The sequence below is a fragment of the Labrus mixtus genome, chromosome 7, assembly GCF_963584025.1.
Source record: "Labrus mixtus chromosome 7, fLabMix1.1, whole genome shotgun sequence".
Taxonomy (NCBI): domain Eukaryota; kingdom Metazoa; phylum Chordata; class Actinopteri; order Labriformes; family Labridae; genus Labrus; species Labrus mixtus.
This window is the reverse complement of record NC_083618.1, coordinates 8,452,032-8,464,911: the sequence shown is the minus strand read 5'-3', so window position 1 is coordinate 8,464,911 and position 12,880 is coordinate 8,452,032. Positions and strand designations below refer to the sequence as shown.

The 12,880-nt window shown below is 38.3% G+C and overlaps 1 protein-coding gene across 2 annotated transcripts in view; it reads left to right on the top strand.

Moving 5' to 3' along the window:
• The window catches only part of foxp1b (forkhead box P1b), a 131,617-nt gene that overhangs the window by 23,769 nt on the left and 94,968 nt on the right, over positions 1-12,880 (top strand). For both annotated transcript variants that reach the window (XM_061042530.1, XM_061042529.1), the window contains exon 2: positions 12,741-12,806. The gene's annotated coding sequence lies outside the window, so the exon portion shown is untranslated. The remainder of the gene's footprint in view (positions 1-12,740; positions 12,807-12,880) is intronic.

Below are 12,880 nucleotides of genomic sequence, written 5' to 3'. Positions count from 1 at the left end.
GCACTCAGTTCAAATGCACTCTGGGCCAAGACAAAATAAAATCTTTTGACACATTTTTGAGTGCTCTTATCTATAAATAAAACGAAAAGAAGTTGGTAACAGTGTCAACTTTTCCACATTATAACCAGTGTTTGGACTTGCGTTAGTTACTGAGTAACGTGTTACACTACTATTTGTGGTAATTAGTAACCAATTAGTTATTTTCCATATTTTAATAACAGTTACTGACATTAAAAAGCACTCGTTACTTGTTACTTTATGTGAAACAGGCAGGCGAGGTGAAACTGATGTCAGCACAGCAGCATCCATGAGAGAAAGAATGATGCGCACTGTAAACAAACACAGGCAAGTTATCATTTGCGGTCAGCTTTCTGTCTCTAAGATACAGACACATTTTTTTCAGACTTGAGTTAAATGACAAAAATAACGTGGTGAGTTGGAGTCTGTGTGCAGGAGGAAAACTTTGCTCCCAAGAATGAAGCGACAATCTGAACAACCATAGGCTTCTACTAAATAAGCTGTTAGAGAGCCCGGTGCTGCAGACGCCGGAGACCCAGGTACAGCTTACGTTAGCTGCTCGGTAGACCAAGGAGTAGACACTCCATACAAACCCCCGGCTTGATTTAAAACACCGTCTGCTTCATGACTCTGTAAGCCAGACTAAAGACTGATAGACAGGTATGTTGACGCAGCGACGAGCTTCATAACAAATGTTGAGTCTGTTGCCTCTACATACACCTACACCGTGTCACCTTGTCACAGCACTGTTGCCACAGCAACACAAAATAATGTTAACATTAAAATGAAGATTAAAGCAAAAAAAGTAATGCTGAAGTTACTTTCCCAAGTAACTAGTTACTTTTATAAAGCAGTAACTCTGTTAGTAACTCAGTTTATTTTTGATAGCAGTAACTAGTAATTGTAACTAGTTAGTAATTTTCAGTAATGTGCCCAACACAGATCATAACAGAGAGCTGTACTGATTCACAGTCCAAGGTCTTCAGTCACACTCTACAGCCGTTTTCACATATGCACTCCTACAAATATCTGTACAATTTTAGGAGGACTGCTCTTGAAATTCCCCTGACCTTACATATGTGCCTCACAGCAGGAGGTCAGACAGGTGTGTGTGTGTGTGTGTGTGTGTGTGTGTGTGTGTGTGTGTGTGTGTGTGTGTGTGTGTGTGTGTGTGTGTGTGTGTGTGTGTGTGTGTGTGTGTGTGTGTGTGTGTGTGTGTGTGTGTGTGTGTGTGTGTGTGTGTGTGTGTGTGGGGGGGGGGGGGGGGGGTCATGACGTAAAAAAACCAACACAGACCGTAGCAGACAAGGCAACAGAGTCCGCTATACAACGCTTTAATGGGAATATCTAAAAGAGTTGAGTGAAAAAACTGAAGAACAGAAAGCATAATGTAGCAGAATAATTATGTGCACGGAGATTGTAGCGTTGTATACATGCACCGTGCACTGGTCATAAACGTCACCACCCCCTTCCACTCGCTCGAGGTGAATTCTCCATATTATATACTGCTGCGTTCTAATGTCAGATCATTTGGACTTGCAGAAAAAAATACTATGGAGCTGGAAGGAGAAACTGCAGATAATGCCCAGATGAAATATTTGGCTGTTTTCTCTCTCACATGCAGCTCCTCCAGCAAATATCAGGAGTTTTTCAGGAGTTTTCTGCAAGTGTGAAACCCTTTCTGAAATTTACTACATCATGCAAACTGTCTGGTTTGATAATATCAAAGGGTGGTCGGCTTTAGCAATGCAGAAGGGAACATGTTAATGATGTTCTTAACAGCTCTGTCTGCTGAAGGCCACTGCCCCATACACAAATGACTTTGTTACATGTTGAGCTACGGGGGGAAAAATAGGAATCCATCATCAGAACAAGTCAATGAATGAAGGCGCAGAAACTTCTGCTTGAGTGATCATCATGCATCACGGACTTCACCACACATCTGTTTACCACTCTGACGGCTACATGAGTGTTTATATCCATGGGTGTACTGTAATTGAGCTATTTTCCTGAGGGCAGCGTTAACCCACACTTTGTTATATTCCATTCTTTCCATTACAGTGTGGAGGGGAGTTTTACTGGTAGGAATCATTCACAGTAACAGTTCTATGTAAATTTGGCTCATCAGCTTTTGCCAATTTGGTTGACTAGAATATATGTGGGTGATTCACATAATCAGCTCTGTGACTCTGACACGTACAGTGGTCATTTATTAAATATAGGTAACTTGCATTGTTAACAAGCATGATGGAAGAATACAATTATGCAAATAACACTGTGTCAAACCAGACACAATGCAAATGTGCTCAGTCCCTTGCTTGCCATGTCTACAAACTTAACCACCTACACTCAGTGCCAACAGTATATGTAAACTAGATCTCAAACATTTAAATACTCAAATGTTAACACCAAACAATAAAACACATTATGGATTTAAGTATTTGCTTACAACTCTGTTTGCTGTGAACTAGAGGTGATGATAAGGCAAAGGGAGGATACGGATATGATGCACCCAACAGAACCTTTGTCTGTAGTTTTTTGGATTATGATATCTGGTAACTTTAGAAATTATTTCCCAAAGCAAACATTTTAGAGTTGAAACAGCTGGCATATTTGACACAATATTGTGTCCACCCCTAATTAACTATGTTTCAAGGAAAAAAATGTAAAATGCATTTACTCATCTTTTTTTTTCCTTGACACAACTGTACTCTGATTAGATATTAATTCAAAATGTGACTTCAAAGTTACATATAATGCTTGGATTGTCACTTGAATATGTACTGCATTTGGTCATGTTCTGTTATTGCAAAGCTTTTAACATTCAGTAAGGATTGTAACGCCATACAAACTCACTGACTGACAGACACACACACACACACACACACACACACACACACACACACACACACACATCATCAAATAAGTATCTTAGGACAAAACTCTGAAATCATGAAAACTGTGTCCTTGCAACTTCATGTCCTGTGTAACTGCAACTCAATTTGTAGGTAGGTAAACTCTGAAAGCAAATCAGGGAGACACAGAAGAATGTTGACAGGAAGTAGGGAAGAGTTGCAGGAAACCTGTGGCTATGAAAGTATTTAACATAGTACAGGATTGCCTGTGACATGTATCCAAAGGTAACGGTCATTTCAATCCTGGAAATAAAGTTTTAATTTCAAATACTTCCCAAAACAGCCTCCAGTAATGAATATTGCACGCATTAAGCTAGGCTTATGCATTTTAACTTTGAGTATAAATGTAACTGGTGTCAAAGCAGTGTGATTAAATGTCCTGACAATTTATCTCTGTTACTATTATTATTTTGCTACTAGCCACATGCTACATCATGCTACACACATAACAAGGTGTCATACAAAAGGTGACTCTGCTAATTCCAGTGGACCGAAACCCACAGAATAAACGGCCAACAAACAGACAACTAAAGCTTCCCAATTACTGTTGGAACTCTAATTTTGTCGTACCTTTGATTATTTTGTGATGAAAAAATTGTCCGTGTCAAACAAATCCACAACTGATGGATGTCTCAAGGTCATTTTGAGTATTCAAGCTGGTCCTCAATCTCAATACACAATGTTTGGCGGCATCTATTGGTTGAGCCGTTCGATTGACAAACAATCAGCCAGTTGCACAAAAATTTGAAGGGCAAAGAGCTTGAAGCGAAAGGATGGAACCATCCAGACTGACCAATGGACTGCAGAGATATTCATGAACGCAACCCCAGAACACCAGAGCTCTCCCGCCTAATACAACAGGATACATTATGCATTAAATCAGTGCATTACAGCCGAAAACAACGTTTTTTCCTTTGGACTTACAACATTTTAGACCTAAGAAAGATGAGGACTACAATTTTCACCATACTGAAGCACTTGACTCACGAGCTGACAAGAAATGGATCTACTGGCAAAAATATACAGTGAATGAAAAGTATGGAATCTCTAAAGTGTTTCAGACTACTTTTGTCGTAGCTAGTTTAGAACCGTTTTAATGTGTGAAGTCTGTTTGTTTTGCATTGTTTACCCGGTTTTTAAAAGGCGCCTGTCTGTTTACTCTGCTGCGGGTGACATCATTGTCCACTTAAATTGCATTGTGTAAAGAAAGTCGTTAGCACAATGAAACAATACAGGTATTTGTATAACAACATTATCATTAGTAAACAGAGAACATTTGATTTTCGGACTATCAGCACAGTGTCACAATGTCTTTTTATGTCTAACTGTAAACACTGAATAACGCTACTGCTTTGAGTTGTCATTACCAAACAGAGAATGCATGATAAGTGCGGTGTAAAGATAAAGTATTATATCAGTTTATAAACCTCACATGGCAACTTTCTGACACGGTACTGTACAATATGTTATAATACTATTTCATGTCACTGTTATTCCCTCTCATTACAAATCAATGCAGACTATTTGTTGTTTTTAGTATCTTTCCATTCACCATGTCTCACAAGTATTGGCCAGTGAGTAAACACATACATTACAACCCAGATTGTTTTCTTCTTTTTCTAGTTTCCAAAGTGAAGATCAGGATCATTCTGATGAAGATTATACACCATCAACTACATCCTTCATTACACCACCCTCCAAGAGTGAGACTTGTGACAGCTCAAGTGGAAAGGACATCTCTGACTGCAAAACCACGAGGATGATACAAAATGTGGATCACTATGTTTTAATTTGTTATAATGAATTATTTTGTAGTGTTTATCTCAGATTATGATATAAATCTGAGTAGAACCTCATAGCCTTTGTTGGTTTTCTTGGGACATAAAAATATATAGAGGTCTGTGCCAAAATGGCACAGTGGAGACTACTGAGCATGCCTGTAGGAAAACCTCTATAACTTTGCACCGCTAAACTTTAATTAACAGGTGTTGCTATATTGTTTCCAACAGAGCTGTAATGAGCAAGACTAATATCTTCTTGAAGACATTTTCTAAAGGCCATTATTTACAGTTGTAATGTAATTTCAATGTTAAGATTTTTGGGGAAAAAAATCTACTGGCATCAAAGATGTGCTAACAAGGAAATAACCAAATGAGATGTGACACGTGCCCTTAAAAATGTACAACTGACCTTAGTAAAGAACCTTATTTCTTAGTTAACTTTCCTTCTTTTTAGACTGAAAATGTGATCATCTTACCTGACTTTTAAAAACATTGAGTTTTTTAGATAACACATGGAATATCAGAATCTAAAGATTAGAATGAATCTGTTGATATCAAGATTTGGCTAGCTCAATGGATATCGCTTTAAAGTGGACAGTATTTACTGCAAGGTAATATTTATAAAAAAATAATATCTTAATATCTTGATTTTGCTTTCTTCGGGGAGACTTGGGCTGCAGCCTCAGTCACTTGGCTTTCTTGACTGAGTCAGATCAATTCTGTCATTTGAGAGGGGCAAACGAAACCACTTTCAGATTAAGTAGGGGTGAGAGGGGGCTATCCTGAAAACCGTCCAACAGACAGCTGAGATGTACGGATGAAACTCCTGTGCTTGTGTTTGTTATTTGTCATGAAACAAGGTGATGCCATTCCAGTCGTCGGGCGGGTGGTTGAGGGACGACACAGTCCGATGGTGGTAGAACCAAACCCAGAGTGAAAAATAAGTTGTGGATGCGTAACCGTTTGCTCCACCTTGTGTTACTTAGAAATACCTTTGATATTTGGTACAAGCTGTAGTGTATTATTATCCTGTTAGAGACCTGGCAGGCCCGTCCGTGATAAGCTTGCCATGCAGGAGGTGTATTCTTAACACTCACTTTTGTGTACACAACTGTTTTATGTAGATGTAAAACTCATGACGTTCATTGTTTGAAAGCTGTGCTTATTGTGATAATGACCATGTTAACCATTTCAAGTCCAATCTATGCATCTGTCAGAACCACCTTTCTGACAGGTGCCGTCCCATCTTTGTTCTTTTTGGTTAAAGATGAACAGTTTGTTGTGTTGTTTATTTTTGATTACTACTTTTCTTTTTTTTTTGGGGGGGGGGGGGGGTATTGATCAAATAAAGCTCAGGGGTTAAATCTTGTATCTGTGTTGGCTTCTTATATGTTCTGGTCACCTTTGTTTTTGTATCCTTATTGAATGATTCTGGAAGTAGGATGTAACAGTCTTAAATGGTAGTAAAAGAAGCGTTACAAAGGCGACACGGTTTCAGTGGAGCCAGCTATAGGGAGCACAGTACTGTGTGTGTATTTGGAGCTCCTGCTGTGCCGTGCAATGGAAATTCACAGACTGGGACACCAATATTATGCCGTCGCAGAATCAATATGAACATACAAAGACAGGAAGACGGCACGCTTGTAAAAGGAGCCCAATGCATGCACGCGTCAAGCTGGACAGAATAAAATGACCTAGACAGGAAGTGAGACAAAGAAACGCACAGAGCGCCCGGTCAATTTCAAAATAAAACACGATGGTATTTTCCATTACTTTATCAACATTATGTCTTAACAGGCACCAAACGAACAACAAATCATCCTCAGAAAGACAAGACATGTTTTTATGTTGCACGCCGTTCTTGCGAGGTGATCACGGCCAACTTCCAAAGTTACAAAAAGCAGTAAACGGGCTACCCAGCCGTGCTGTTGACATAGGACAGACACCATTTTTCCCTTTGGAAGTTGCACACCTCTAAAACTGCAATTTTAGGGTGGAAAAGCTACATGTTGTTACTTTAAGGGCATCTCAAAGTTGATAAATCTATAAGGTATTGATTTGTTTAAATCTATCATTCAGTGACTGATACAGTAAAAGATTTTCAGTATTATTTGCCATTCTTTGGTTTGTAAATAACAAAGTGACAATTAATGGACGATATGATAAATATGTTTATCAGATACAAAATATATTTTACATAATTAGAAAATTAGCTTACACTTATGAACAAGTAATGAAAATGAATATGTTTTAAATCAGAATGTCAGGGAACAACACAATAAAGAAGACATGAAAGACTTGATTCAAAATCTGGTGGCCAAGGAGAAGGATTTTTTTTTCAAATCTGTGATATCTAAAATATTTTCAAATGAAATGAGACATGAGTAGAGCAGGGGTGAGTGGTTTCCCTTGGTTATCCTCCAGGCTGCTGTTTTCTCAGTTCGTCTCTACCTCATTAATGTTCAAACCATGTGAGAGAAACAGACCATACTCCATAACCCAAGGCTGGGTGACATCTTGGGTCGAACACACACATTTACACAACAACATATGTTAACACACACAAAAATCCCCTCAGCTGTTTAAAGTCCACTGCCTCTTTCAGGACGTGATGGCCGCCGAGCTGTCCTGATTAAAATGACAATGGCCTAATTAACTCGACCTCAGTCTCAGTGAACTAAAATGGCTGTTGGCTCGCCAGTTCCTTTTCTAAAACCCCTTTGTCTCCTCATCGTCACAAAATATGACTGTTTCTCCAAGAAAAATGCCTCAACCCAATTGGGTGAGATCCGCTAATGGCAATAATTTCTTATGAGCTAATTAAATCTAGTTATCCATTTATTTATTTCATTAATATTGTAGTATGCAATTCTCCAAGGACTTATGATTGTAGGATTGAGTATAGCCAGCACCTTCAACCAATCTAAATTATTCAGATTACATACATTTCCAAAGGTTGGACCTCTTGATTTTTTAGCAAGTCTAACCTTTAGCTAGTTATGTTAATCTGCACAATAAAGCCCTATTGACAAACGCAATGCAGCCCTTAACCTGATATCACCCAAAGGAGCTAAATTTAGGAACAAATATGTGTGAATCAGTTGAAACAAGCGTTAAACGTGCTACAGTATCTACCTATTGCAAAGACGGAGTAATATGTGACTGAGCTGATGTGATAACTAGTATATAAAATTCATAAACTTGCATGTAGTTTACCTCCTTCATGTAATTTATTTGTGCTTACCTGCATGTTGTTTTCCACTCTTTCAATTCTATTTTGGAAAAGTCAAACTACATGAATTAAACTTCACAAAGGATGAGTCCTCCTCCTGCAAGCTGTATTCAAGCTCAGCCCCTCAGCTAAACCAACAGAATATAGTGGGTTGATAAGACAGATTTGAAACACGCACACATCTTCTTCCGAGCCATCCATGTTTCAGATGGAAATTCCCGAAACTGTATCGACCTGAGTTAAAAGGCATTCTTCGGTTCATATGAGAAAATAGAAACGTTGGGCTTAGTTGGTCAACAGACCAAACAGCAGGATTAAATATGATTAAAGTCGGCATACTCATGCAAATTTTAAGCATGCTCATCCAAATCGTTTACTGCATCTCACAAAATTTCAAAACAACACTTATGCCCCTATATTTCGCCGGTCCAAAGTACAGATGAAAAAATACAATATTTAAAAACCTTAATGGCTGAAGAAGACACTGACATATTGTACTTTTATCAGTCTTTTGGTGAAAAGGTCTGTAGGGAGATAATTATGCGTTAGTCCGGAGTTGATGAAACAAAAACTTTTCTTTTCTTGTGGAAAGGAAAGGCAGATCTTTTGTACTGCTATCCGTAGACATCTCCCACCCTTGACAAGTCACAAAGAGGACTGGTTTTGCTTTAATGCTGCAGCCCCTTCTGCTGCCTGTCAGTCTGTATAATTTAAGTTAGAGTCAAAGGGGGCTATCTTGCAATTGACTCCTTGTGAACATAAGGTATGCTGAAAAAGAGGAAAATGAAAATATCACATCAGTTCATCTACACAGAGGTTTGAATAAAAGAGAAAAAGGAAAATATATATAAAGTTTGTTACAGTACCCCACTTGCCATTGACTTGCATGGATTTTAATATACCACAGGGTAATACAGGAGCCCTATGTGCCATCTCTGTGTATGTGACTTCAGACAACCTTTTTGAATGAAGACAAGTAATGAGCACAACATTGTCTTGCATGCCAAGGCCACCAAGGCACATCGTAAACTGTGCTTGTGAAAGTTCACATCTGTCTGTTTAACTATGGGCCAGTCACTGTTCCCCTGCACACTCCTGCCCCTCCATCCACAATCAATGGGTGCATTGGGATTGTCCCTCCTATCTCCTTTCACTATCCTCTTTACCTTAACCCCGGAAGCATTTAAGTGGCTGCCATGATAAAAGTCACAGTTCAGAATAGAGTGCAGACTTTCAGTAGGGGGTTTCAGTAGACTGAACTCTCATGGTCATTCAGTGGTAATTTTTTGGGTCCACTTCAGTAGACTGAACATTTCAGAATGAATGCTAACTTCTGGGTTTTGTGCAGTATGGTTTGGATGCATCCTTTAAGGATATGAGTTGTATTTAAACACCCACAATGCTGTGTGAAATGAAATTTAAAACGTCACTTCAAGTGCGCTTCAAAATCAAAATTGGATGGATGCGACCGGATCGGGTAACGCACCTTTTTAAATGTTAAGATGTTAAATTGTTTACATGCAATGTGAAGTTTTGTATTATTTATTGAGCCATCGTGCATATCACATCTGAGTTGGTGTGTCAATAACATGAAGCAGTCTACTGTGCGCGCCTACTGAACAGTAGGTCCTAACACTATACAGCATGGATAGAAGGGACTTTCTACTGTCAGATTGTGTAGGCACTTTGCAATTTGGAGGCACCCTATATTCACTGGGTCACAGACACATGTGAGGACAATTAGGGCAATCAGACAGAGAGAGGAAGTAGGACAAGAAAGAAACACTGAGGACAAGAACTACAAAATCAAACAGAAAAAACTTAAAGGGATACTTCACCCGTTTGCATTCAGCTTATTTTGGTAGTATTTTTGAATGGTCGTGCCTCACAGAGGAGGTGAAACTACATTGCTATGTTCCTCATGTTTTCATGAATAAATAAATCAAACAGAAATTGAAATGTAATTCAAAGTAGAAAAAGCCCATATCTTTCTATCTCTTATGGAGAATGATGACTTTTCCCTCTCCAAATCATCTATTCACCAGATTCACCAGATTGCACTGATGCTTATTGAGCTAAGAGCGAAAAAAAACCTATATATATTTATGTATATATATGTATATATATATATATATATGTATATGTATATATATATATATATATATAATATACATACCTACAAACACATTTTTTCTAAACCAACTGCTAGGCCCTGGAATGATAAATAAAAAGTAGCTTTATTTAGATTCTGATACTCTCTCTCCCAAATGGGGAATTTTGTCAAACTTCGATTCAATCAATCAATCAATCAATCAATCAATCAATCAATCAATCTTTATTTATATAGTGCCAATTCATAACAAATGTTATCTCAAGACACTTTGCAAAAAGCTGGTAAAAGACCTTACTCTTTGTTATATTATATTACAAAAGAGCAGGTAAAATACCTTACTCATTGTTATGCTACAAAAGAGATTGACAAAGATTGAGTTGAGCATACATTAATATGGTAATGATATGAGAAGGTTCATTAATGAGGTGCCAGAGAAGTAGCCACATGTACAGTTTTAAGTGTACTTGGAGTAATTAATGGAATAACTTTACTTAGTGGTAAATATTCATGGGCCCTCAGCTTTTTGTCTGCACAGTGTGAAGAGAGATGAAAGCTTGTCCATTAGTGAAGCTGAAGAGCTGTCCACAGTGAATACAAGCCTTTTGTTGGTATTGGGTTTGTTTCAATGGAGGTGTGTTTATATTGCATGCAATCTTACCACAAAGCAAAAGGTACTGCTAACATTCCTGAGACTAGAGAGCATATTGTAAAGTCCTGACCCTCTCAAAAACAGGGGACTCCACTCCATAGGTGTGTGGACAGACTGAAATGAGTCTTTGTTTGTGCTCAGAATCACAGCAGTTCATTATCATAGAAAAAAAAAACACTTTTGATTGCCCTTCTCCTTTAAAAAAAGGTTGTTTAATATGTTTTTTCAGCAAACAATTATAATGAAACCTGCAGTATTTGCATAGAAAATGGAACATTATTTGGACCATATGACCCTCTATTAGGTATCAGGTTAACGGCCATGCTGTCTATTGCACACACATTTTTTTAAACTACAATGGGATTTTTCTTTGTCAAAAGTCTTTAATGTCCTATTTTCCACTCTGTTTGACCTATCGCACAAACAGTATTATCTGAAGACCTTAAAAGAGAACCTTGCCAAATTCTCCTTGGATTCCATTGTCTATTTAAATTGTTACATTTTGATTCATATTCTTTGCTTAGGCCTCTTACTGAGCATGCACATAAACCACCTGGGTGGGTAATTATCTCAACGAGGAGTTGTTCTACTCCTTAAAATCTCAATGTGGGAGTGTGTGATGGGCTAGGTTTTCCCATCCGGATGAAACAGCATGTGCTTGTTTATCCTTACCCTACATTCTGTGCACTCCTACTGTTCTAAATGGCAATATTACAGTCTTCTGCTGTTTGAAATGGAGACAATTATCTGCTTATGCATTACAAGATGAGCTCTGTTTTACAAGGAGAGTACAGATGCTCTCAGGATCCTGTTTTGCATTTTCTCTAAAATGCTAAATTCCCTCTATTAAAATGATGATACATTCATCTAGATACACTTAATGCGTTTTGTGGGATCACATCACATTTTTCACTGTATCCAGAGTATGGCAAGTTTTGTGAGAGGATATCCAGGTAAATGTAGATTAATCTTCACCAGATGTCACAATGGAAGTTTCATGTTACATTATCACTTTTAATTGTTTCCTTTTTAGTTGTGGCTTGTTATTTTTTTTTAATTTGTCACACACTGTACTACTATTGAAGTTTAATGAATAAAAAAAAAGAAGTTGTGTGGGAATGGTTTATTGTGGATAATTGTTCATCCCTCAGTAGAGCTCTGAGCTAGCTGCACGTTGACTTTTCTACAACTGGAACTGAGCAAGGTGTCACTTTGTGTTTCTATCTATGCTAAGTCTGCTTTAGATGTACACTTGCTCAAACACCTGACCACAGTTTTGACTGTCAAATGTAAACAGCGAAAAAGAACAGTGGGAGAGGGATTCTGATCTTTTTTTCGGCTATGCTTTAATGCTTTTATTTAAATCCACCAGAGATATGGCTCAACAGTCTCTTCTCAGTTTACCATGAAAATAAGATTGTGTTCCCCTCTCACCCCCCCCCCCCCCCCCCCCTTAATTTCCTGGTTTGAGAGCTCAGTCAGGAAAGCTGTGGATGTTGATCAAGGCTTTGCAGGTGAATTGGGCTAAGCAGGTACAGGTACACTGTTCACCACCAGGAGAAGGACATCTATTGTCAGCGACATGATGAGTTTTTGTCTTGCAAATAAGTCATTCACTCACTTGCTCCGTTGTTGATTCGTTATCATGACTGGGTTTATTTGTGGTTACCAAACAGAAAGAAAAAAAAAAGTGCCTTTTGCCCTGCTCAGGACAGAAATTGTGGCTGTTTGCCTGTAGCAGCAGAGGGAGGTACATTGACCGTCATGGCTTCAGACAAACAACGACATGCAAAGAGCAAATAATGCAGTGACTAAGTACGGATAATTACTAAGAACATACACAGACCGTACATGTTATCCAAATATATCAGAGGAAACTTGTTTGAAACCTACTGTGAACTTCAGGTGAACTTATACCTGCAATCATTTTTTTCTTCCTGTAAGTCATTTTGTGGATGCTGATGATACACCTCATGTTTGGATGTATTAAATATTTAATTACCCTAAATAATTCTTTGTTTCATGTCCACAGGGCCAGGAGGCTGTTTTATCATCGCTGGAACTTAAGTTTGCTCAACTAAGCAAACCATTGTAGAAGGTAAGCATGAAATCATTCACCAGTCTCCATTCTCTGTATGCATTTGAATGCTGTATTGAACTGGCTTAATAACT